Raw genomic sequence first — 24,677 nt, forward strand, 5'->3', positions numbered from 1 at the left:
GCAATAAAACTACTCTTTTCACAAAAGAAAATTGAAATTCTGCCTTGAGATAGTTTCATCTCTCTCTAGGAACATTCTTTTCATCTCCAGGCTTATTTTTATAGAACGTTAGGAGAGTTTGGCCCCTTCTCATACTTGTATATCACTTTGTAGTATATATGGTCGAGGATTATCTGCTTTGAGTATCACTATAACCCTGTGAGGTAAGTAGAGGTTATTATCCACAGTTTTCATTTGGAAAAAACAAGATGTTAAGTTAATGTATGTAAGGCAAAATAATTAGAAATTTAGGCATACCAATTCACAAAACCGTGTAAACATTTTGACTTAACTTGTACTTGTTCAGTACTTACTATGTGCTCAGCCCTGTGCTGAATGCTATGGGAATATAAAAGAAGTAGCTTACATGGTATCAGCCTCATGGAACTTAGAATTTTATTTGGGAAATAAAATGCAAGTGTGCTTAAGTGTGCATGTATATGTGTGTGTGCATATATGAGTGTATGTGTGTATGCATGGGTATTTGTATGTGTATGTGTATGTGTGTATGAGTGCATGTGTGTATACATGGGTATCGGTGTGTGTGTGTGTGTGTATGCCTGCGTATATGAGTGTGTTCACATGTGTTTGTATGTGTACAAATTAGTGTGTGTGCATGTGTATTTGTAACTGAATGTCAGTGATAGCACAGTGCTCAGTGCATGCAGCTTTGTATCAAACTGACCTTTCCTCAATTCATTTTATGGGTGGTTTCTTCTCTAACAGATTTGTTTTGAATATGCCCTGTTTAAACCTTGCATAAACTATATCGTGGCCTAGTTTGTAGCCCAAACACTAAGATGGTTTCTGATTGGCCAGTTTTTAAGACTTATCAAGGGAGTCTTTAAATATTTTGCTTGTTTTGATTTTTCTGTTTCCTGAAACAGATTGAGCTAATGAAATCCAAATTTAATTAACTGCCAGTATAAAAGGCTTAGGGAAAGGCAAAATAAAAAAATCAGCATTATTGTTCCCTTTCCATGTGAGAGTCAAAAAGGGAATAATTTGTGCCAGGAAGAAAGAGTAAGCAAACTGTGTTTGGGAGATTAGCAAAATTTGTTGCAAATACTCTGCCTTCAGGATAGTGAGAAGGTGGACTAACGATGGAGGGTGGGGGAAGGGTTAGCAGGGTTCTGGAGGAAGGTTTTAATGAGTGGGAAGAGGACTTTGATTTGCTCCATAGAGATAAGGGAGCCCTAGGAGGGTAGTGGCTGAGAAAATTTTCATTTAAGTATTACATTACATAAGTACTTGAGAAGACTATACCAATTTAATATAATAAATGTCATCTTTTGGATATGTTTTCTTCTTCTTGTCCTAACAAGAAGGAAATGAGAAGAGAAATGAGAAATGAACCCCTTTAAAATATATTTATGCTTCTGTGAAGGAACTGTTTTACCTACATTTACTAAGAAGAAAACCATTTTTTGCTGTTTGAGGTAAGTTGCTCAAGACAAGTGCTACTCCTAGGGTCTTATTCTAAGGACAATTCTAAGACCCTTTCAAGCCCTAAATTATATGAAGTTAATGTAATAAAAAAGAAGAACCTATCACCTTTGCTAACTGATTGCTCTTTAAGAAAAAGCTATTTAAGATACTGATGAAATGCTTGAAAAGCCTAGTGATGGTTTCATTGAAATATAACACATTGTCAGTTAGTCTTATTCCGTGCCAAGTTATGTCATAGCTAGGTGGAAGGAAAGAAGAAGGAGCTTAGATATAAAGATGAATAATGCCTGGCTCATAGCATCCACTGGATGAAGGAATGAATGAATGGTCAGGTCCCTGCTATTGATTGATTCAGTTTTTTGGGAGGGGTAGGAAGAAGTACTGGGGACACAGACACCAAAATCAATAGCGTGTGGGGAGGGAAATGTTTGAATAGAGACTAGTTAAGTGGCTCTTAACATTTAGCTGCATATTTGAATCACCTGGGGGCTTAAAAAGTACTAATGCCCAAATGCCATCCTAAATGATTCTAATTTAGTTGGTTCAAAGGCAAAGAAAACAGAGGAGAGAAAACCATGCCCATGGACCCAGGAAGTCAGAAAAGCAATGCACATTTTGGAGTGGGTGAAGTGTAGGGTGAACTAGTCATAGCCGGAAGATGAACCTTCTAGACAGGAAATGGGTAGGTCGATGAAGTTCATCTCATTGCCAGAGTAATGAGATTGATTTTATTCTGTAGTCATGTGGGAGCTAAGAAAGAATGGTAAGGAAGGATATAATAAAATTTGTGTCTTAGAATGGTAATTCTGGCATGGGTGGGGGCATGTATCGGGAGGGGAAGACACTGCTGTTAGGAGGCTATTGCACTAGTCCAGGTGAATAATGGCGTTGGGGATGGAGAGGAAAAGCCATAGTCAGCAGACACTGCTGGGATAGAGTCACACAGTCTTGTTAATCAAATGCAGTAGGTTGATGATGGAAAAACAACAACAGGATACCAAGATAACCGTAAGTTTTCCAGATTGTGCTTTCAAGTGTGAAGATCGCTTTTTAACATTAATTTAAAAACTACAGGCCAGGTGCTGTGGCTCACACCTGTAAACCCAGCACTTTGGGAGGCTGAGGTAGGCGGATCACTTGAGCTCAGACGTTAGAGACCAGCCTGGGCAGCATGGCAAATCCCAACTCTACCAAAAATAGACAATACAAAAATTAGCTGGGTGTGGTGGCGTATGCCTGTAGTCCCAGCTACCTGGAAGGCTGAAGTGGGAGGATCACTTGAACCCAGGAGGCAGAGGTTGCAAGGAAATGAGATGGTGTCACTGCACTCCAGCCTGGGTGACAGAGCCAGATCCTGTCTCAAAAAACAACAAAAAACAAAACTGCAAACATCTACATCATCATAATTATAGTTTTAGTTATCTATTAATTGAGGAAATCACCCCACCCCAAGTAACTGGTTGACTTGCCCCAGTTTGGCCACCCCTGTTATGTTTACTGTTTGATTGCTCTACTGCTACAGAGAGAGAGAGAGAGAGAGAGAGAGAGAGAGTCTACAGATACAATGCTACCCCTCATCTCTGCCATGCCCTCTGAGACTGCATCCTTTTTGTATTGGAAGTTTTGAGTTTTGACACATTCTTTCACAACGTTTATTTAAAAATTTGGTTCTTCCTCCAAATGGCTACTCATAGCTTTGTGAAATTTGCACATTCATTCATCTCTTGGAAAATGGTCTCATTTTCTTGTTTGTGGTTCTCCCACCGGCTATCATTGCTATTTTTTTTTTTTTTTTTTTTGGTCACTGAGCACCAATTACAGAAATGGTTTGCTTTTGGTATATGTCTTCCTTTAAAAAATAGTACATATTAATTGTAATTATTTTAAGAATGTAGGAAAGTTGAACAAGAAAATAAGAATTATTCATAATAATACTTTCTTGTGCTGTTAACTTAGTATATTTTAAGTATGCTTTCATTCCATGCCTAAATTTATTTGTTAAGTTTGGAGATGGCTTTGTGCTGAATATTTATTCTTTTCCTTTTTCTCTCTTAACCTTTATTATGAAATTGTTTTCTACATGATTAAATATTTGTCAAAAAACCATTTAATGACTATATATTATTCTAATACATTTATTTATAATAAATTTTTGGCCACACTTCCTTGTTGGACAGTTTTTTTTTTTTGCTTTTACAAAAAATGCTACACTGAGAACCTTGCACATAAATCTTTATGCAAGTCTTGATTCCCTTAGATAGTTAAAAGTGGAATTACTGGGTTAAAGTGTACTTACTTTAGAAAGTCTTTTTATACAGATTGCTGAATTATTTAAATGTTTTTTAAACATATTTATTGTATTAGACTGTATTTTGCATACATATTCCTATAACATCTCATAATTGTAATAGAAGTTCCTTCAACATTTCTTTAAAAGTGAAGGATTACTTCAAATAAGTACATCTATGCTGAGAAGGCCATTGAAACTTAATAGTAATTCAGTAGACCATTGACACAATTTTTACAAACAAGAGCTCATTAACTCAAGTGGCCATGCAATAAGTTTGAATGTGATTTTCAGTGGTGGGGAATCTTACATACTGGATAAGAAATGATTGTTCTTGGTTGGGGGACAATCTATCATCCAGGTAACATGTGCATGGATAATATGTGTCTTTGTAAGATAATTACAATTGACTTATACATTTTTTGGGAAGCCTTTCTATATTGAAAATTGTGTCAGACGGAGGTGTCTGGATTTGATTTATTTAATACAACCCTCAAGCAATGCATCTGGCGGAAGTTTTCAGGCTGTGCAATGTTCCGCATGCTATTCTGACCACAGAGGAGCTTTCCCATGGTAAACTTATGATGGACAAAGTTTGAATTATTTATATGGTGTATCTGGCATCCAGGCCTCTTCATCTGACTGAACATATTTCATAGTAATAGAACAATAGTATGTGTGGCTCTAGTCTTTGTACCTTTATTTGTAATTTTAGTTTTTTTCTGGGAATATTTGCTACAAAGTTATTTTTTCTTATTATGAAAAACCATGCATGTGAGAAAAAACAAAATCTTATGTACAAGAGGAAATTTACTACCATTCCTCAACAGGAACAAATTTCTTTTCTTTTTTCTTTTCTTTTTTTTTTGAGACGGAGTCTCGCTCTGTTGCCCAGGCTGGAGTGCAGTGGTGTGATCTCGGCTCACTGCAAGCTCCGCCTCCTGGGTTCACTCCATTCTCCTGCCTCAGCCTCCCGAGTAGCTGGGACTACAGGGGCCTGCCACCACGCCCGACTATTTTTTAAATGTATTTTTAGTAGAGATGGGGTTTCACTGTGTAAACCGGGATGGCCTTGATCTCCTGACCTTGTGATCCGCCCGCCTCGGCCCCGCAAAGTGCTGGGATTACAGGCGTGAGCCACTGCACCCGGCCACACATTTCTTGTTTACCCTTACCAGCTTAAAATTTCCCATTTTAAAAATTATTTAGAATTCTATTGAAATCCTCTTGATACCTACAATTGTAACAAAATTTTGATGGTAATTAACACAAAGACTTCCTGAGGTGCTTTTCTAGTCTAGAAACACAGACTTTTGTGTATGACCCCAACCAATAGTTGCTTATTTGACATACCTGAAATTTGAAGGCACCAGTGCTTTTAGTATTCCTCCAAAAATGTTTGGAATGAAAACTTACCACGTAGAAAATAGCAATTCTAAAAAACCCACTCTTGACACATCGTCTCACAGCAAAGTTATTTCGTATTCACAAAAATTTCCTAAGTTTTTCTGGAATTCACTGTTTCTTCTTTTCAAGCTTTTAGAATGTATTTTTCTATATCTTTCTTATGACACAACTTTTTCTTGTGGTATTGAGTTATTTAATTATAGGCTTTATCTTTTGTGACCAGGTGCCATCTAATATATGCCTGTACTCAGTCTTCTGCCTAGTCCATGCTCAGTTAATGCAAGGATCAGGTATTTCTATTGTTTCTTAATTTTTCAAACTGAGATCTAGAGGCAACCACTCAACTCACAGGCCATGGAAGTGCTGCTTCAGATTAGCAGCACAGAGCTAATGGGGATAAATAAAGAAAGAGACAAATCCATACCATAATGATAAAACATTCATCCACTATGCAAGGAGGAAGAATATCAGCAGAATTTGATATTTTACTTTGTAGGTAAGTAAAATTATAAAATTCTGGAAGTATTCTTGGCGTCTAAATCTTATGGAACATTTTCTGCTTGTTGAGGTTGATGATAATGATAATAGTGGTGGTTGGGGTGATGCCCACTGACTGTTACCTCTTTGCTTTTCCTCATTACCATGCTAGCTATCTGTAAAAAGGACAAAACAGGTTCTTAGTTCCCTCTCACAGTTTTTACTATTCATGACTTAAATGTGAAATGGCATTGTAAACTCTAACTTTATAACTGTTATTTGATATTATCATTGTTCATTGCAAGGCAATGATCTTCAAAGACATATGAAAGCTCTCATTTTCTTTTCTTCTGTCAGCCCAAACATGCTAAGCTGTGGTCCTGTTTCTGATGTCTTTTCAATTAGGAATTAGGAGTAGGAATACCTGGGGTATGAAAGCTGGAGGGAAGACAGAGGATTGAGATGTTGAGCTGTGAGGATCATAGTAAAGTGTGGTGTAGTAGGATGGACATTGGCTTTATAGTCAGGGAGATTTGGGTAAATTACTTTTTTATTTTTATTTTTTGAGACCGGGTCTCTCTCTGTCGCCCAGGCTGGAATGCATTGGCACAATCATGATCCACTGCAGCCTTAACCTCTCGGGCTCCAGTGATCCTCCCATCTCAGCCCCTCTAATAGCTGGGGCTACAGGCATGTGCCACCACACCCAGCTATTTTGTGTGGTGTGTTTATTTTTTGTAGAGATGAGGTTTCACCATGTTGCCCAGGGTGGTCTTGAACTCCTGGCTCAAGTAATCCACCCACATTGACCTCCCAAAGTGTTAGGATTATAGTCGTGAGCCACTGTGGCCAATCAGGGCAAATTGTTTTGACCCTATAAGGCTCAGTGTCTTCATCTGTAAAGTGATGAGAATAAATCTCTTTCATACAAAAGATTGTGTGCTACATTCCTGGCCTGGTCAGGCAGTATGAAAGCCACAAGTGTTTCCATCTTTCTTCCTTTCTTACATGCTCAGAGTCCTTGATTAGGCTTTTCTGATAGCACTTTACTCACCATAAAGACAGGTGAGCCCTTCAAGGGTAGGAGTGGTGTCTTATTCACTCTTCATCTCCAGTGGGCCAGGTCAGTGCTTGGCTGAGAGTGGAGGCTCTGTGAGTGACAGTTACACTGAGCTGCATTCAGCTGTACAAAGAATCCATGATAATATCAGGAATTTGGAGAAGCATTGAAAAACTTGGAAGCAAGTAGAATAGAGCAATAAAAGCCTGGTCCTGTGCCATCTATCCGAACTTATTTCTTGATAGTTCAGGACTTAGTCAATACTTGTTGAAGGAATGATATTAGCAAGACTATTTGTAAAGGAATCCCACAGGGAAAGCTTGTGGAACTGAAATTAGGTGACCTAGATGAGTCCTTGGTATGAACTGAACACAATAATTATTCATTGAATCAATGAAAAAAAGATTAAATAAATAGATGTACAACTCGTGGATTGTAGGTAAGTAAAACATTATTTGGAAGGTAGCATAGTAGTGAAAGATGGTAGCTTTTTGTGTTCTGTGTGTGTCTGTATGTGTGTATTTATGACAGTGAGGAAGAGAAGGAGAGTAGAGGAGGGAAGGAAGTACATTCAGATGAGTCACTGAGAGACTAGGTGATTTATCAGGCTTAACTTCCTTGCATTGCTATTAAACATTAACCTACATTACTGAAGGAGGTTGGTAGTCTTACAGATAAAGGGAAAGTTATCATCTGACTCGCATAGTTGAGATGCACTGACACTGGTAGTCAGAAGAAGAGATGGCATCTCAGTGTTCTCACTAGTGTATCTTTCTGGTTCACCTGCTGACAGACAATATTGTTAATCAACATACACAAAGAGTCATTTAAGCATCTCGTGATTTTTTAAGTGATGAAATGAATGCAGCTTTTATTTTGCACCTGAGGTTTCTGAGTCACCCTTAAGTATTTCCAGAATTTTTCCTGCACACTCCTGGAGTTATCAAATCTGACAATTGGAATGGAATGGTCCTCATGAGAGCTGCATTGGAAAGGAGAGGTTGCTGCTTGATTGCCAAGAGAAAGACATTCTGGCCCCTGCTGTTGCTATCAGCAATTCCAGGAACTACGGGGTCCCAGGCAAAGATGCCTAGCAGCCGACTTCACCACAAACTGTGTTAGTCAGTTCTCACATTGCTATAAATAAATACCTGAGACTGGGTAATTTATAAATAAAAGATTTAAGTTGCTGACAGTTCCACAGGTTGTACAGGAAAAATCATGCTGGCATCTGATTGGCTTCTGGGGAGGCCTCAGAAAACTTAACAATCATAGCAAAAGACAAAGGGGGAGCAAGGTGTCAACTGTGGTGGGAGCAGCAAGAACAAGAGTGAGGTGGGAGGTCCTACACGCTTCTAAACACCCAGATCTCATGAGAACTCACTCACTATAAGGAGACTGGCACCAAGAGGATGGTGCTAAACCATTCGTGAGAAACATCTCTGTTGATCCAATCACCTCCCACCTGGCCCCACCTCCAACATTGGGGGTTACAATTCAACATGAGCTGTGGGTGGGGACACAGATCCAAACCACATCACAAGCCATTGAATCCACCTCAGCCTCATTCTACCCTCACTAATCCCTAGCCCAGCCTAAGCAACTTCATTCTCATGCATGAGCATAATTTATCTAAGAACAAGGAAATTAGGGTATCTCATTACTCTTTCAAGAAGGAAGGTGTTTAGAGAGGTAAAGATATTTGCATATTTAGTGGAGTGTTTAATGAGGTATATGGAGGTTCCAACACAGGTTCAGTCACTCACCACCAATGGGTGTGACATGGGGAAATTGCTGCCATGAGCCTCATTTTCTTCATCTGATTGTGACCATGATCCGTTCAGCCAAAGAGTTGTTCTAGAGATCAGTGAAAACAGATGTGAAAGAGCTTTGTAAATATACTATGCTGTATGAATGCACAAATATGCATATTTTGTAAAGTGCATATCTGAAGGAAAGGAAAAAAGGGAATGGGGACAAAGAAGCCTCTTGGGCCATATGAAGAGTTTAGCTCATTTGGGGAATGGTGGGGTATGCAGTGTTTATAGGCCCCTCCACAGGCAACACAGAATGAGAGAATGAGAGGACAAAGAATAAAGCACTTATACAAAAGAGCTGTTTTTTCTCTCCTCTTCAACCCCCTACTGTCAAACCTTTTGCTCCCTTCTGGCTTGTACACAGGGATATGTCAGCTGGAATGCTTTTGGAGATCATTAAGTGTAACCCCCAGGCAGTTATCTCACAGTTGTTTAAACATCCCACCATTTATTTTAGCTGATTCACATAAACTGAATAAAGCGGGTCTAATGCTCAAGGGTGTGGATAATGGTCATAAGAATTCTTATGGGAAAGGAAAGATGAGCTTTTCTGGCACTTGTTTACTTCTGTGTTTGCCAGAGAGAAAATATACAGAAACAATTCCAATCTAAGTGGCACAAAATATCCAAAGCTGTTTTGAAATAAAGACTAGATTTGCAGGAAAAATCTTGCCACTTTGAACAATATTATTATTTTATTCTTCAACAAATGAAAGATGTTCCAGGAGTCTTTAATGTTGACCAAAATTATATAAAAACATATGAGAATTAACAAATTATGATTTAAGTAGGATTCGCATGCATTTGTGTAATTAGTGTAAATAGTGTTCCTTTGTCAGAAATATACATGTAATCTGTATCTTAATAACCACCTTTCTGTCTCACTTGAATTCACCAACTATTACTGACATTTTTATAGTTCACGTGCTTATCTGTAATTTATTTAGTATTTGCAAGTTTCACTGAGAATGTTTAATATCTGAATGACTTACCCAAAATGTGATAAAAATATGTGGATTTCTAAGATCAAGGAGTTAAGGACAATTGAAAAATCTGCTACACAGTTGTAAAATATCTACATGAGTTAGTATATTTTTATAAATTATGGTGCCATTCTTAACAGAAATGACTATTTAGTGTATTTGGTAGTTATTATGCATACATAGTAGTACTAATGAAAATACCTCTTGATTAAATGACAGTACCTGCTAGAGTGATGTATGCTAGCTGCAGTAACAAACAAGTCTCCAAATGTATAATGGTTCAAATATTAAAGAATTTAATTTCTCACATAAAGATCAAAACAGGAAACCTTTTTAAAAATTATTTGAACTTTTATTTGAGATGTATGGGTACATGTCCAGGTTTGTTGCAGGGGTATATTGAGGCTGTATTGCATGATGCTGAGGTTTGGGTATGACTGAACCTATCACCCAGGTGCTGAGTATAGTACCTAATAGACAGTTTTTCAACCCACACTCCTGTTCCTCCCTCTCCCCTCTAGTAATCCACAGTGTCTATTGTCCCCATCTTTATGCCCATGTGTACTCAATGTTTGGCTCCCACTTATAAGTGAGAACATGTGGTATTCAGTTTTCTATTCCTGTGTTAATTTGCCTATGATTATGGTCACTAGCTGCCTCCATGTTGCTGGAAAGGACATTTCTCTCTTTTTTATGACTGTATAGTATTCTATGGTGTGTATGTACCACGTTTGATTTATCCAATTCACTGTTAATGGGCACTAGATTGATTCCATGTCTTTGCTATTGTGAATAGTGCAGGGATGAACATACACATGCAAATGTATTTTTGGTAGAATGATTTATTTTTCTTTCTTCATATACCCAATAGTGAGACTGCTGGGTCAAATGGTAGCTCTGTTTTAAATTCTTTGAGAACTCTCCAAAGTCCTTTCTACAGTCACTGAAGTAATTTGTATTCCCACCAACAGTGTATAAGCGTACCCTTTTCCCACAGCATTGCCAGCATCTTTCATTTTTTGACTTTTTAATAATAGCCATTCTGACTGGTGTGAGATGGTATCTATCTCACTGTAGTTTTGATTTGCATTTCTCTGATGATTAGTAATGTTGAGCATTTTTTTCATACATTCGTTGGCGGCTTATACAACCTCATCTTTGGAGAAGTGTCTGTTCTTGTCTTTTACCCATTTTAATGGGATTATTTGTTTGTTTTCTTGTTGATTTTTTTAGGTCGTTATAAATTCTGGATGTTAGAACTTTGTCAGATGCACAGTTTGTGAGTATTTTATCCCATTTTCCTAATTACTTGTTTTTGTCAGCTTAGACAAAGATCAGATAGTTGCAGTGCGAGGCTTTATTTCTGGGCTCTCTATTCTGTTCCATTTGTCCAAGTGACTATTTTTGTGCCAGAACCATACTGTTTTGGTTACTGTAGCTGTATATTGTTTTAAGTCAAGTGCTGTGATGCCTCTAGATTTATTCTCTTTGCTTAGGATTGCTTTGACTCTTTGGGCTTTTGTTTGGTTCCATATGAATTTTAGAATAGTTTTTTTTCTAAATATTAAATAGTTTATCTGTGAAAAATAGCATAGATAGAAATAGCATTAAATTTGTAATTTGCTTTGGATAGTATAGCCATTTTAATAATACTGATTTTTTTAATCCATAGGCATGGAATATGTTTCCATTTTTTAATTTCATCTCTGATTTCCTTCAGCAGTATTTTGTAGTTCTCCTTGTAGAGATCTGTCACCTGGTTGTTAGCTGTATTCCTAGGTATTTCATTCTTCTTTTGTGTGTGTGACTATTGTAAATGATATTGTTTTCTTGATTTTACTCTTAGCTTAAATGTAATTGGTGTATAGAAATGCTAATGAAATTTGTACATTGATTTTGTATCTTGAAACTTTATTGAAGTCATTTGTCAGTTCTAGGCCTTTTGGCTGAGTCTTTAGAGTTTTCTATGTATAGAATCATATCATCAGCATTTCTTCTTTTACTATTTGGATGCCTTTTATTTCTATCTATTGCCTTATTCCTCTAGTTAGGACTTCCAATACTATGTTGAATAGGAGTGGTGAGAGTGGGCATTCTTGTCTTGTTCCACTTCTCAAGGGGAATGCTTCCAGCTTTGGCCCATTCTGTATGATGTTGGTTGTGGGTCTGTCATAGATAGCTCCTATTATTTTGACATATGTTCCTTCAATGCCTACTCTGTTAAGGACTTTTATCATGAAGGGATATTGGATTTTATTGAAAGCTTTTTCTGTGTTTAATAAGACGGTCATATGGTTTTTGTTTTTAATTCTATTTATGTGGTGAATCACATTTATCAATCAGCCTTGCATCCCAAGAGTAAAGCCTACTTGTTTGTGGTGTATTATCTTTTTGATGTGCTACTGGGGTTGGGTTTGATGGTATTTTGTTGAGTATTTTTGCATGTACGTTCATCAGGGTTATTGGTGTAAAGTTTTTCTTTTTTTTTCTTTGTGTCTCTGTTAGATTTTTGTATCATGCTGATGCTGGCATCATAGAATGAGTTAGGGAGGAGCTCCTCCTCCTCCTTGAATAGAATTCCTTTTTTGGAATAGTTTCAGTATGATTGGTACCAATTCTCCTTTGTATACCTGGTAGAATTTGGCTAGGAATCTATATGGGCCAGGATTGTTTTTGATTTATTATTATAATTCAATTTTGGAACCTGTTATTTGTTTGCTCAAGTTTGAACTTTCTCCCTGATTCAGTCTTAGGAGGTTGTATGTTTCTGGGAATTTATCCATATACTTTAGGTTTCCTAATTTGTGTGCATGGAGTTGTCTATAATAGTCTCTGAGGGTCCTTTGTATTTATGTGTGATCAGTTGTAATGTCATTTCTGTCATTTCTGATTGTGCTTATTTGGATCTTCTCTGTTTTCTTTGTTGATGTAGCTAGCAGTCTATCAATTTTGTTTATTCTTTTGAAGTACTAACTTTGGGTTCCATTGATCTTTATATGAATGTATGCACCCAATTTCATTCATTTGTTGTCTAATTTTAGTTATTTCTTTTCTTCTGCTATCTTTGGGGTTAGTTTGTTCTTTTTTTCTAGTTCCTCTAGGTGAAAAGTTAGATTATGAATTTGAGATGTTTCTAACTTCTTGATGAAGGCATTTAGCACTATGAAGTTTCCTCTTAACACTGCTTTGGCTGAATCCCAGAGATTTTGGCAAGTTGTGTCCCTATTTTAATTAATTTCAAATAACTTTTTAATTTCTGCCTTAATTTTGATGTTCATCCAGAAATTACTCAGGAGCAAGTGGTTTATTTGCAATGTATTTGTGTAGTTTTGAAAGATCTTCTTGATATTGAATTCTATTTTTATTGTGCTGTGGTCCAAGGGAGTGGTTGGTATGATGTTGTTTTTTTAAAATCTGTTGAGATTTGCTTTATGACCAAGCATTCTATGATCTGAGAATGTGTATTAGTCCATTTTCACACTGCTGCAAAGGTACTACCTGAGACTGGGTAATGTATGAAGAAAAAAGGTTTAATTGACACACAGATCCACATGGTTTGGGGAGCCTCACGAAACTTAAAATTGTGGCAGAAGGTGAAGGAGAAGCAAGTACCTTCATCACAAGGCAGCAGGAGAGAGAGAGAGAGAGTTCAGGGGAAACTGTCACTTTTAAACCATCAGATCTCATGAGAACTCCCTCACTATCATGAGAACAGCCTGGGAAACCACCCCCATGATCCAATCACCTCCCACCAGGCCCCTCCCTCAACACATTGGGATTACAATTGGATATGAGATTTGGATGGGGACACAGAGCCAAGCCACATCATTACACCCCCGGCCCCTCCCAAATCTCATGTCCTTTTCCCATTTCAAAACCAATTATACCTTTGTAACAGTCCCGCAAAGTCTTAACTCATTCTAGCATTAACCCAAAAGTCCAAAGTCTCATTTGAGACAAGGCTAGTCCCTTCTGCCTGTGAGCCTGTAAAATCAAAATCGAGTTAGTTGCTTCCAAGATACAATAGGGGTGCAGGCATTGGGTAAAAGTTCCCACTCCAAAACAAAAGGGCCACAGGCTCCATGAAAGTACGAAACCTGGTTGGCCACTCATTAAATGTTAAAGCTCCAAAATGATCTCCTTTGACTCCATGTCTCACATTCAGGGAATGCTGATGCAAGGGATGAGTTCCCAAGACATGATCAGCTCTGCCCCTGTGACTGTTTTCTTGGGCTAGTGTTGAGTGCCTGCAGCCTTTCAGATGCTTGGTGCAAGCTGTCAGTGGATCTACCTTTCTGTGGTCTGGAGGATGGTGGCCTTCTTCTCACAGCTCCACTAGGCAGTTCCCTAGTGGATTCTCTGCGTGGGGATTCCAACCCCACATTTCCCTTCTGCACTGCCCTAGTAGAGGTTCTCCATGAGGGCTCTGCCACTGCAGCAGACTTCTGCCTGGACATCCAGTCATTTCCATACATCTTCCAATATCAAGGCAGAGGCTCCCAAAGCTCAACTCTTGTCTCTTGTATACCCACAGTCCCAACACCACGTGGAAACCACCAAGGTGTGGGGCTTGCACCCTCTGAAGCAATGGCCTAAACTGTACCTTGGCTCCTTTGAGGCATGGCTGGAGCTAGAGTGGCTTGGACACAGGACACCAAGTCCTGAAGCTGCATAGAGGAGTGGGGCCCTGGGCCAAACTCACAGAGCCATTTTTTTCCTCCTAGACTTTTGGGCTTATGTTTGGGGGGGCGGCTGTGAAGGTCTCTGACATGCTCTGGAGACATTTTGCCTATTCTCTTGGCTCTTAATATTCAGCACCTAGTTACTTATGCAAATTTCTGCAGCTGGCTTGAATTCCTCCCCAGAAAATGGGTTTTTATTTTCTACCACATGGTCAGGCTGCAAATTTTCCAAATCTTTATGCTCTGCTTCCCTTTTAAGCATAAGTTCCAATTTCAAGTCATCTCTTTGTGAATGCATATAACTGAATGCTTTCATAATAAGCCAGGTCACCTCTTGAACACTTTGCTGCTTAGAAATTTCTTTACCAGATACCCTAAATCTGGTTTGCTTCTTAGAAATTTCTTCTGCCAGATACCCTCTCTCAAGTTCAAAATTCCACAGATCTCTAGGGCAGGGGCAAAATTCTGTCAGTCTCTTTGCTAAAGCATAACAAGACTGACCTTTGCTCTACAGTTCCCAATAAGTTCCTCATCTCCATCTGAGACCATCTCAGCCTGGACTTCATTGTCTATGTCACTATCAGCATTTTGTGACATTCAACAGTCTCTAGGAAGTTCCAAACTTTCCCTCATCTTTTAGCACTCCAAACTCTTCCAACCTCTGCCTATTACCCAGTTCTAAGGTTGCTTCCACATTTTCAGGTTATCTTTGTAGCAGTGCCCCACTCCTGGTACAAATTTCCTGTATTAGTCTGTTTTCATACTGCTATGAAGAATACCACCTGAGACTGGGTAATTTATAAACAAAAGAGATTTAGTTGACTCACAGTTCTTCATGGATGTGGAGGCCTCAGGAAACTTACAATTGTGGCTGAAGGGGAAGGGGAAGCAGGCACCTTCTTCATGAGGTGACAGGAGAGAGAGCATGAGGGAGGAAGTGCCACAGTCTTAAACCATCAGATTTCATGAGAACTCCCTCACGATCATGAGAACAGCATTGGGGAAACCACCCCCATGATTCAGTCACCTCCCACCAGATGTCTTTCTGGATACGTGGGGATTACAATTTGAGATGAGATTATGGAGAAACATATCAGAATGTTTCTTGTATATTCTGTGGCTGTTGGGTGGAGTGTTCTGTAGATGTCTATTTAGTCCAATTAGTTAAGTGTTGAATTTAATTCCAAAATCCTTTGTTAGTTTTCTGCCTCAATGGTCTGTCTAATACTGTCAGTGGGATGTAGAAGTCTCCCATTATTATTGTATTGTACAAGACTTTTCATCAGTCAAGACAAACTTGTTTTATGAATCTGGGTGCTCCGACGTCAGGTGCATGTATATTTACAACAGTTAAGTCTTCTTGTTGAATTGGATCTTTTATATCATGTAATGCTCTTCTTTGTCCTTGTTAATTGTTGTTGGTGCAAAGTCTATTTTAGCTGATATAAGAATAGCAACCCCTGCTCTGTTTTTGTTTTCCATTTGCAAGGTAGATCTTTCTCTATTTACTTTGAGCCTGTGGGTATCATTACATGTGAGATGGGTATCTTGAAGCCAGAAGATGGTTGGGTCTTGTCTTTTTATTTAGCTTCCCACTCTATGTCTTTTAAGTGGGGCAGGGACCTTAAGGGGTAGTATTGATATGTGAAATTTTATCTTGTCATTGTATTGTTAGCTAGTTGTTTTGTAGACTTGATTGTGTAGTTGCTTTATAGTGTTTCTGGGCTATGCACTTAAGTGTGCTTTTGTGGTAGCAGATGTTGTTCTTTTGTTTCCTTGTTTAGCACTCTCTTAAGAACCTCTTGTAAGTCTGATTTAGTTGAAATGAATTCCATCAGTGTTTGCTTGTCTGAGAAGGATTTTAGTTCTCGTTTGCTTATGAAACTTGATTTAATAGGATATCGGATTCTTTGTTTTAATTTCTTTTCTTTAAGGATGCTGAAAATAGACCTGCAACCTCTTCTGGCTTTTATGGTTTCTGCTGAGAGGTCCAAGCTAGCCTGATGGGGTTCCCTTTGTTCGTGACCCATCACTTCTTTCTAGCTGCCTTTAAGATTTTTTTCTTTCATGTTGATTTTGGTGAATCTGATGACTATGTGTCTTGGGGATGATTCTCTTGTATAGTATTTAGCAGAGGTTCTTTTTATTTCTTGAATTGGCATGTTACCTCTCTAGCAAGATTAGGGAAATTTGAGGACTCTATGTCCTCAAATATATTTTCCAAGTTGCTTATTCTCTCTCCTTCTCTCTCATGAGTGTCAATAGTTGTAGGTTTGTTCTCCTTACGTAATCTCATATTTCTCAGATGTTTTGTTCATTTTAGAAGTTTTTGATTTATTTTTGTCTGAGCCGATTTGAAGAACTGGTCTTTGAGCTCTGAGGTTCTTTCCTCAGCTTGGTCTATTCTGCTGTTAATACTTCCAATTGTATTATGAAATTTTTATAGTAAATATTTCAGTTCAGAAATTCAGTTTTGTTCTTTCTTAAAATGGCTATTTCATCTTTCAGCTCTTGGATCATCTTACCGGATTCCTTGGATTGAGTTTCAACTTTCTCCTGTATCTCAGTGAGCTTCCCTACCATCCAGATTCTGATTTCTATGTCTATCATTTCATTCTGATTAAGAACCACTTCTGGGTGGCTACTGGGCTTGTTTGGAGGTAAGGGAACACTTTGCCTTTTTGAATTGCCAGAGTTCTTATGCTAATTCTTTCCCACCTGAGAGTACTGGTGTTCCTTTACCTATAGTGTAAGTTGAGTATAGTCAATTGACTTCATTTCTAAGTACTTTCAGAGGGCCACGGCTCAGTACAGGATCTTTATTTGTGTCTGGATTCTTGCCCTTGGTTTCACAGGGATGTATATTGACAGAATATTTTTGGTGTTGTGGTTTGAGTTGTGATTCATTAGGTGATGGTTAAGAGTAGTGGCGGGAAGATTGACTCTTACTTGGCCACATGGCTCTTTTGTGTTTCCTCGTGTTCACAACCATGCTCTGTAGTGGGGGTTAGAGAGACATGATTCCCTCATCAGGTCTTGGGAAAGCTCATTCTGATCACTGAAACCATACCCATGTTTCCCCAGGTTTCCTTTATTAGATGTTCTGGGCTGTGGGGCTACTTTGGGTAGAGGCCATGGCAGGGCAATAGCTTACACTCTTTCTGGACTGGACCTATGAGTGGAAGCATGCCCCGCTCCCATGTCAGCCTATGAACCCATGAATTTCACCCCTCTTAGTGCTCTGAGAGTGGGGGCTCCTCCCCTGCTTTAGTTCTCACCACACATCTCAGCTTGGCACTTCCAGCTCGGCACAGTAGCTTTGGAATACTGAGAACAGCCTCTGGTTCCATCTTCTGGACCCTTGGGATGTAGCTCCCGTTGTGCTGGGGGATCCAAAGTGCTCTCAGGCCACTGGGAAAGTACTCAGGTGGAGCAAAGCACAAAGACTGGGCAGTGGAGGCTGTACTCTCAGGTCTGCTCAAAGTATGTTTGCTTACTGTATATTTTGGTCTCTCTCAGTGGGAGTGGTGCTTTCTGGCTGCATCTAGTTGGCCATCTTATCCTCCTCCCCCCCTAGATAAGAAATCTTCTTAGATAGGAGGTCTTCTTCTTCTTCTTCCTCTTCCTCCTCCTCCTCCTCTTCTTCTTCTTCTTCCTTCTTCTTCCTCTTCCTCTTCTTCTTCTTCCTCTTCTTCCTCTTCCTTTTCTTCCTCTTCCTCTTCTTCCTCTTCCTTTTCTTCCTCTTCCTCTTCTTCTTCCTCCTCTTCCTCTTCTTCCTCTTCCTCTTCCTCCTCCTTCTTCTTCTTCTGCTTCCTCCTTTTCTTCCTCTTCCTCCTCTTCTTCTTCCTTCTTCCTTCTTTCTTCTTTCTTCTTCTTCTTCTTTCTTCGACAGAGTCTTGCTCTGTTGCCCAGGCTGGAGAACAATGGTGTGATGGCTTACTGCAACTCCGCCTCGCAGGTTCAAGTGATACTCCCTGCCTCAGCCTCCTGAGTAGCTGGGATTACAGGCACCTGCCACCATGCTTGGCTAGGTTTTGTATTTTTAGTAGAGATGGGGTTTCGCCATGTTGGCCAGGCTGGTCTCGAACTCCTGACCTCAAGTGATCTGCCCACCTCTGCCTCCCAAAGTGCTGGGATTACAAGCGTGAGTCACCGCGCCCAGCCAGGAGACTCTCTTCTAAACTGTGCTTGGGGACCCAGTTTTTTTCCATCTTGGGGCTCACTTATCTTCAACAGTGATTTCTCAAGTTGCTGGGCTCATCTCTATCAAATCAGTGAAAAGGAGAAAGCATGGAGTTTTATGCACGAGAAGTTTTTATGCACCAGGAATATTCCATTGACCAGAATCCAGGCAGTGTCCTTAGGAAGAGGAAGAAGCAGGTTTGATGAAGAGCAGGACAGACTCTGCTGTACACTCCTAGAACAGTGCTTGGTACTTTGTTGACTCTCAATGTGTGTTGACTATTATTATTATCGTTTTGAATATCAACTTACAACTTTCATGACACCTTATGTATTTTAAGTAAAGTGAAGCACACAACATATTTTGATGAATGTCTGCCATATAGAGAATTAAGATTAATCATCTAGACTTCTCTGTGGAAGAGGAGTTGAAGAGGATGCTCATTATCTGCTCATTAAACTAAAGTCAAGTTTAAGTTAACAGGATTTTAAAAATAAATATGTACATTCTGTCCTGAGCTGTTTGCTCGGAATAATATATAGATGTGATTGAGTTAATATGAGCTATTAATAGTTAACTGCACAAAGGAAAGGAATAGTAAAATTATTTTCATTTCTTGAACACAATTTGAGGTAAATAATCTTCATTCAATACATTCTTTAAAGAAAAAAGTGATTCTTAAAATAAGATTAGAAGAACACCTTTAATGTCCTTTATGCATCTCCTTCAGACACTGAGAATGAAAATATTACTAAAGTGGAGAGTTTATCTGTCTATCTGCAGATCTATTTATTCTATCAATCCATCTAAATGAATCTTACCAGAAAAGGCATCTACTTAGGTACTTTTCTTTCAAAGAAAAATAGTCATTTTAGCAGAGCTGGAGATTTTGCGTTGCATCTAGCAGGAGTCAGTAAACGTTTTCTGTAAAATGCCAAGTAGTAAATATTTTAAGCTTTGTTGCTCATAGAGTCTCTGTTTCCATACAGTCTCTGTCACAACTACCCAACTTTGCTCCTACAGGGTGAAAGCAACTGTAGACAATATGCAGAGAAACTTCAAAAAACAAAAAACCAAAACAAGATCATGGCTGTGTTCCAATGAAACTATTTTGATAAACACAGGTGCCAGCCCAGATTTGGACCAAAGGCTGTAGTTTGCCAGCTCGTTGTCTAGAATGTTCAGTACTTTCTAAAAAGATTTTGTTTTCTAATTTTATATTAGATGTTTATGACATTCATGAGGCTGATTTATCTTCAGACTTTTGAATTTTACTTTTGCTTTGATTTTTGGTGGGAAGAATGAACATGACCTAAGATAATACTGACTAATTCACTGTCTTTTGTCATTAGCATTAATTAAGCTGTAAATCATAATTGTGTTAGCATGTTTTGTTAGATTACAGGCCTATAAAGGCTACTGGTTACCCAGAGTAAAATTGCCTCATTAAAAGCACTGGGACAGAGCCTTTAACAACTGCTGAGGCAAGGTTCATGGGCCTTTTTAAGTTAAACTTAATCTTTAATAAACTTTAGTTATGAATATGTATTTACTTAATCTTTCTTCTCATAGATAGATGGAATATAATTTTCTTCTAAAGCTTTTGCACTATAAGATTTCAGGTTGCATCAATCATTTTATTCATTATTTAATATTTTCAAACTATCTAGGAAGATATTTTTTCCTAAAATGTTTCTGTCAACAAGTAGTGTTAAATCCTCCCCCAAACAAACAAAAAAACCTTTTGAACATGGAAGAAGCACATAAAAGATCTAACTAAAAGATGGAGGTCTTTTAGTTTATTTTTAATTAGTCTTAATATTCTAAGTAGCTTGAAGACTTCCACTTCCAGCCACTGTCTTAGCCTTGCCATCTCCTTTCAACTGTCCTCTCCTCCTGCTCAAATAAGCACAGTGAGAAAATCCAAAAGATCTCCATCTAAGCAGGCATCTACTGTGAAATGAGATCTTGGTCTCTCCTTCTTGTAGGGACCTCTACTTTCTTATAGTCTTTTTCACATTTGTTTGGGTGAGACACCTTCTCTTTGCTATTGGTAGAAGAGAGAAAATGCCCTTCATCAAGAACTATGATGACTCCTGAGAAACAGGAAAGTCTCACTCAACACACCACTTCAGTATGTTGGACTTAGTTGATGGTGATGGTGAAGGATAGAAGTGAATAGATTAGAAATATTTAGAAGATAACATTTATAGAACTTGGAGTTCAGATAATATGCATTAAATTTAGGGTGTACAGAGAATGGTGTGAAACAGAAGAACATCAGACTAGTATCGGATTGAGGTATACGCATAATAAATTCAGTTTTTGATATGTTAAATTATAGGTGGCTTGTAGGCATTTTGATGGAAATATCACACTGACAACTAGTTAAATGGGTCCCAACTTTAGAGGCCAGGTCCTCAAGTAGACATAAATTTGTGAGTCATGTGAATAAAAACTTCTAGTGAGGCAGTATCAGATTAAAGGAGGAGATTGTTTAGGATTGATTTTTGAGTGTCTAGGATTCTGACATTTAATTGTTGGGTGGATAGGAATAAACATCCCAAAATGAATGAGAAAGAGCCACCATAAAAGTAGAAGGAAAGCCAGGGGATAGTATCCAAGGTAGACAAGATGCTTAAGTCTGAGAGAAGTGGTGGGATAAGAGTAGGTTTCTGGAGGGTGATTTGTGGTTATTCCATTTATGTTGCTTCTACTGATGTATGAAGACATTAACCAAATTGAAATGCAAATGGGAATGGACGTGTTATGAAACCCTTTTCTTGTGGATTTATTTGAAATGTTTATGTTGCTAAATAAACATTTATTCCAGCAATTTGCTTTCCATGTGTGATATAAATAGTTCCAAGGAGACTTCATTCATCATAAAGACATATGATAAATATGTCTTATGTGCTACATATCATAAGGAAAACATTATAAACAGAGAAATTGTCCTAAAAGGGAACATAATTTCATTGTTTATAGATATTTTCATCTTTGTGTGTTTGTGTGTGTGTCTGTGTTTGTGTATGAGAGTGGTTCTCTTTCTGAAGCTAATATTATCATTTGTTCTTTCTTCTATGATTTTCTTGTGGTGTCTTTTTATGTTTTGTGCAGGATTAATGATCAAATATCACGAAAATGTTTAAATAACCACATGAATTGTATGAAGATTATTGTAGCAAGAATGTTAAGCAGCTGTTTTTCATTTCTCTTGATAGAAAACAAGAACATAGCTTCACATTAAGCCATAGAGGTTTGGGTAACAACAAAATAGAACTTTTGCCTAAAACAGAATGAATAATTGTGGGTTCCCAGAATACAGAATGAAACACAGCTAAAGTGAGCTGTGATTTGGGAATATTCTGGGGACATACGCTTCGCTTCCCTGACTGTGGGCATTGTTTTGAGTGGGACTTTCTTTTGTAATGAACACAGTTTTTGAGTTATCTTCAGCTTAAGCATCTTGTTCACCTTGAAGATGGCAAGCTTCCAACAATTGATACCAAGTTGCGTTTTAAGTCTTATTTCCCACCACACCCATATTTCCATTATCCATTCACTACTCCATAGAGTATTACAATACTTCCTGTAGTAAAACCACAATCTCCAAATATGGCCTTTGTGTCATTGGGTCAGAGCTTTCTCTAAATCTTTGGAAGATCTAGCTCATATGTTACTTCTGCCATAGACCCTTCCAGAGTATCCTAATGAAATGTAACCTCTCCTTCATATTAATTTCTTTGGCCCTTTATGAAATACCACTGATTTAAAAACTTATTCTTTCATTCACTTATTAATTCATTCATTCAACAAGTATCTATTAAGCATACTATGCGTTAGACTCTGTATTTGTGCTAGGTGCTAGGAATAAAACAGTTACTGCTTTTGTGGAGTCTGCATTCTTGCAGGAGTGGAGTGGTTGGGATTGTATGGTTTAGGGCCAGTATTTCTGGGTTTGCATCCCATGTCACCTTCTAGCTGTGTAACCTTGTTCAAGATTATATATTTTTATGCATTAGTTTATTCATCTGAAAACTGGAAATAAATTACAAGAACCTGAACCAAATTATTCCGAATTTGGTTGCTGTAGCACACCAGATCTGTGTCCTCACTTTGCTTTCTAGCTGGAGTAGTCCTTGTAACATCTTCCCTTGGGCATAGAACCAGGCTGCTGCCACTACTGTAGACCTGGGAGCTGCATGGTGGCTGCTGCTTGTATAATTAGAGAGAGGTTGGATTTTTAGACTCATTGCAGTGCGTTTCTACCTCCCCGAATTGCTTGATTTCCTGTAAATTTGTAGCTTGTCACAAAGCTGCAGCCAGCTCTGTATCCCAGTCCCTAATAGTATAAAATATGCTAGAATATTTTATATTCTAGTATAACTTTGACAAATAAAATACAATTTTAGATCAGATCTACATAAGAAAAACAGACCCAAATCTAATTATAATATGTTCCCCTTCTTTCCTGACACATTGCTGTCTTCTTGCCCTCCTGCTTCCTGGGGACTGTCCACTTTCTACAGGGCTAGCTTTTGGCCGAGGCTCTGTTTTCTAGGGAGCTCAGACTAAGATACCATGTCATTGGCTTATTATGAGGATTAAATATAAAGTGCTCAGAACAGTGCCTGTCGTGGAGTAGATGCTTACAGTATTTACTAGCTAGCCACTCGTAAATGCTAGCTACTGTTATTGTGGGAATAGTAAATGAGAGTACAGAGGATGGTCTAAGTTGAGAGAAGGAGGATTATTTAAGAATTTCAAAGAAATACTATTTAAGCCCAAAACCTTAAGGTTCGGTAGTATTTTGCAGGTGTTGCATTTAGGGTGGGACACGTTTATGGTGACTATGTCAGGCAAAGGAAACATATTTGAAAGCCTAGGGATAAGAAAGACCCTAGCTTTGAGAAGTTGAATGCATTAATAACTAAAATTTCTATCTGTTCTATTCAGTTGTTATTTATATGTGAGTTTCGCAGAGACAGTAAGCTTATCAAAGATTCCATTTTCTTTTCCATATTTTCTAATCCTCTTGCAGTTTTGGATAATAAAATGTGGAGAAAGTGACATGTGTCACTTCAGAGCTGAGGCAGGTAAAGTCCACATTCTTCCTCTGCTGCGCTGATCAGAGACCACATCTTCCAGATGAATGAAATACAACATGGTAAAGCTCCCACCACCCAATTCCCCAGGTAGAGCTTCCCGCTGAACCACCTATAGTGAGAACAAGAAATAATCCCTTGTTGATTTAAGCCCACCGTAATTTTGGGACTGATTAGTTATTGCAGTATTGCCTGACTATTTGTCCATTCAGGATACTATCACAAAAAAAAAACCCCTTAGACTGGGCACCTTAAATACAATAAACATTATCTTTTTACAGTGCCAGAGGCTGGGAAATCCATGACCAAGGTGCCTGTAGATGCAGTGCCTGATGAGGGCTTGCTCTCCGGTCCACAGACGATGTCTTCTTGCTGTATCCTCACAAGGAAGAACAGGTCCCTTGGGTCTCTTTTAGGTGGGCACTAATCCCATTCATGAGGGCTCTGCCCTTATGACCTAATATCCCCCCAAACACCCTACCTGCTAATACCATAACCATAGAGGTTAAGATTTCAACATGTGAATTTGGGAGGGATACAAACATTCAGCACTGACTTATCCTAACTAATACAATGAGTAGTCTTGTAATCTGACTGTAATGCTAGCTTCTGGACCAGGACCATGATTCGGGTGAGGCAGGCAAGAGAGGTGCCTAGGGTGCAAATCTGAGGGAGGTGTTCCTTCTCAGGGCTGTGCTAGTGAGTGCCAGAATAACCAAAGCAGAGTGAGGGAGAGGGAGAGGGTGGGGCATGAGATCTGAGAGGTCACGGGTTCAAACACCATTGAAAGATCTTTGGATTTGTAGTAGAATTATAGTCAACTCCTTATTTTCTATAAAAAGTGAAGACAAAGAAGTGTCAAGAAAACCAAGAACCAGAGGAATTCATTAAGACATTAAAACTTGTCTTTCAAATAAATATATTTATTAGACTTTAATATGTAAGAAAATAAGAAGTTTGTGATTTACTTCTAAGGGTTTTTAAAAATGTATAGATATAGCTATAAAAGGTATACACACACACACACATACACAGAGTGAATTAAAGCAGATTGTGTTCCAAAATGTGGCTTGTTTTAGTACAAAATTGTTTTCCACTTTACTTTCTAAAAAATCCTCCCTGGAGATTCGATGTTTCCTTCCTTCCTTCCTTCCTTCCTTCCTTCCTTCCTTCCTTCCTTCCTTC

This window comes from Colobus angolensis, unplaced genomic scaffold, assembly GCF_000951035.1.
Source record: "Colobus angolensis palliatus isolate OR3802 unplaced genomic scaffold, Cang.pa_1.0 Scaffold51, whole genome shotgun sequence".
Classification (NCBI taxonomy): Eukaryota; Metazoa; Chordata; class Mammalia; order Primates; family Cercopithecidae; genus Colobus; species Colobus angolensis.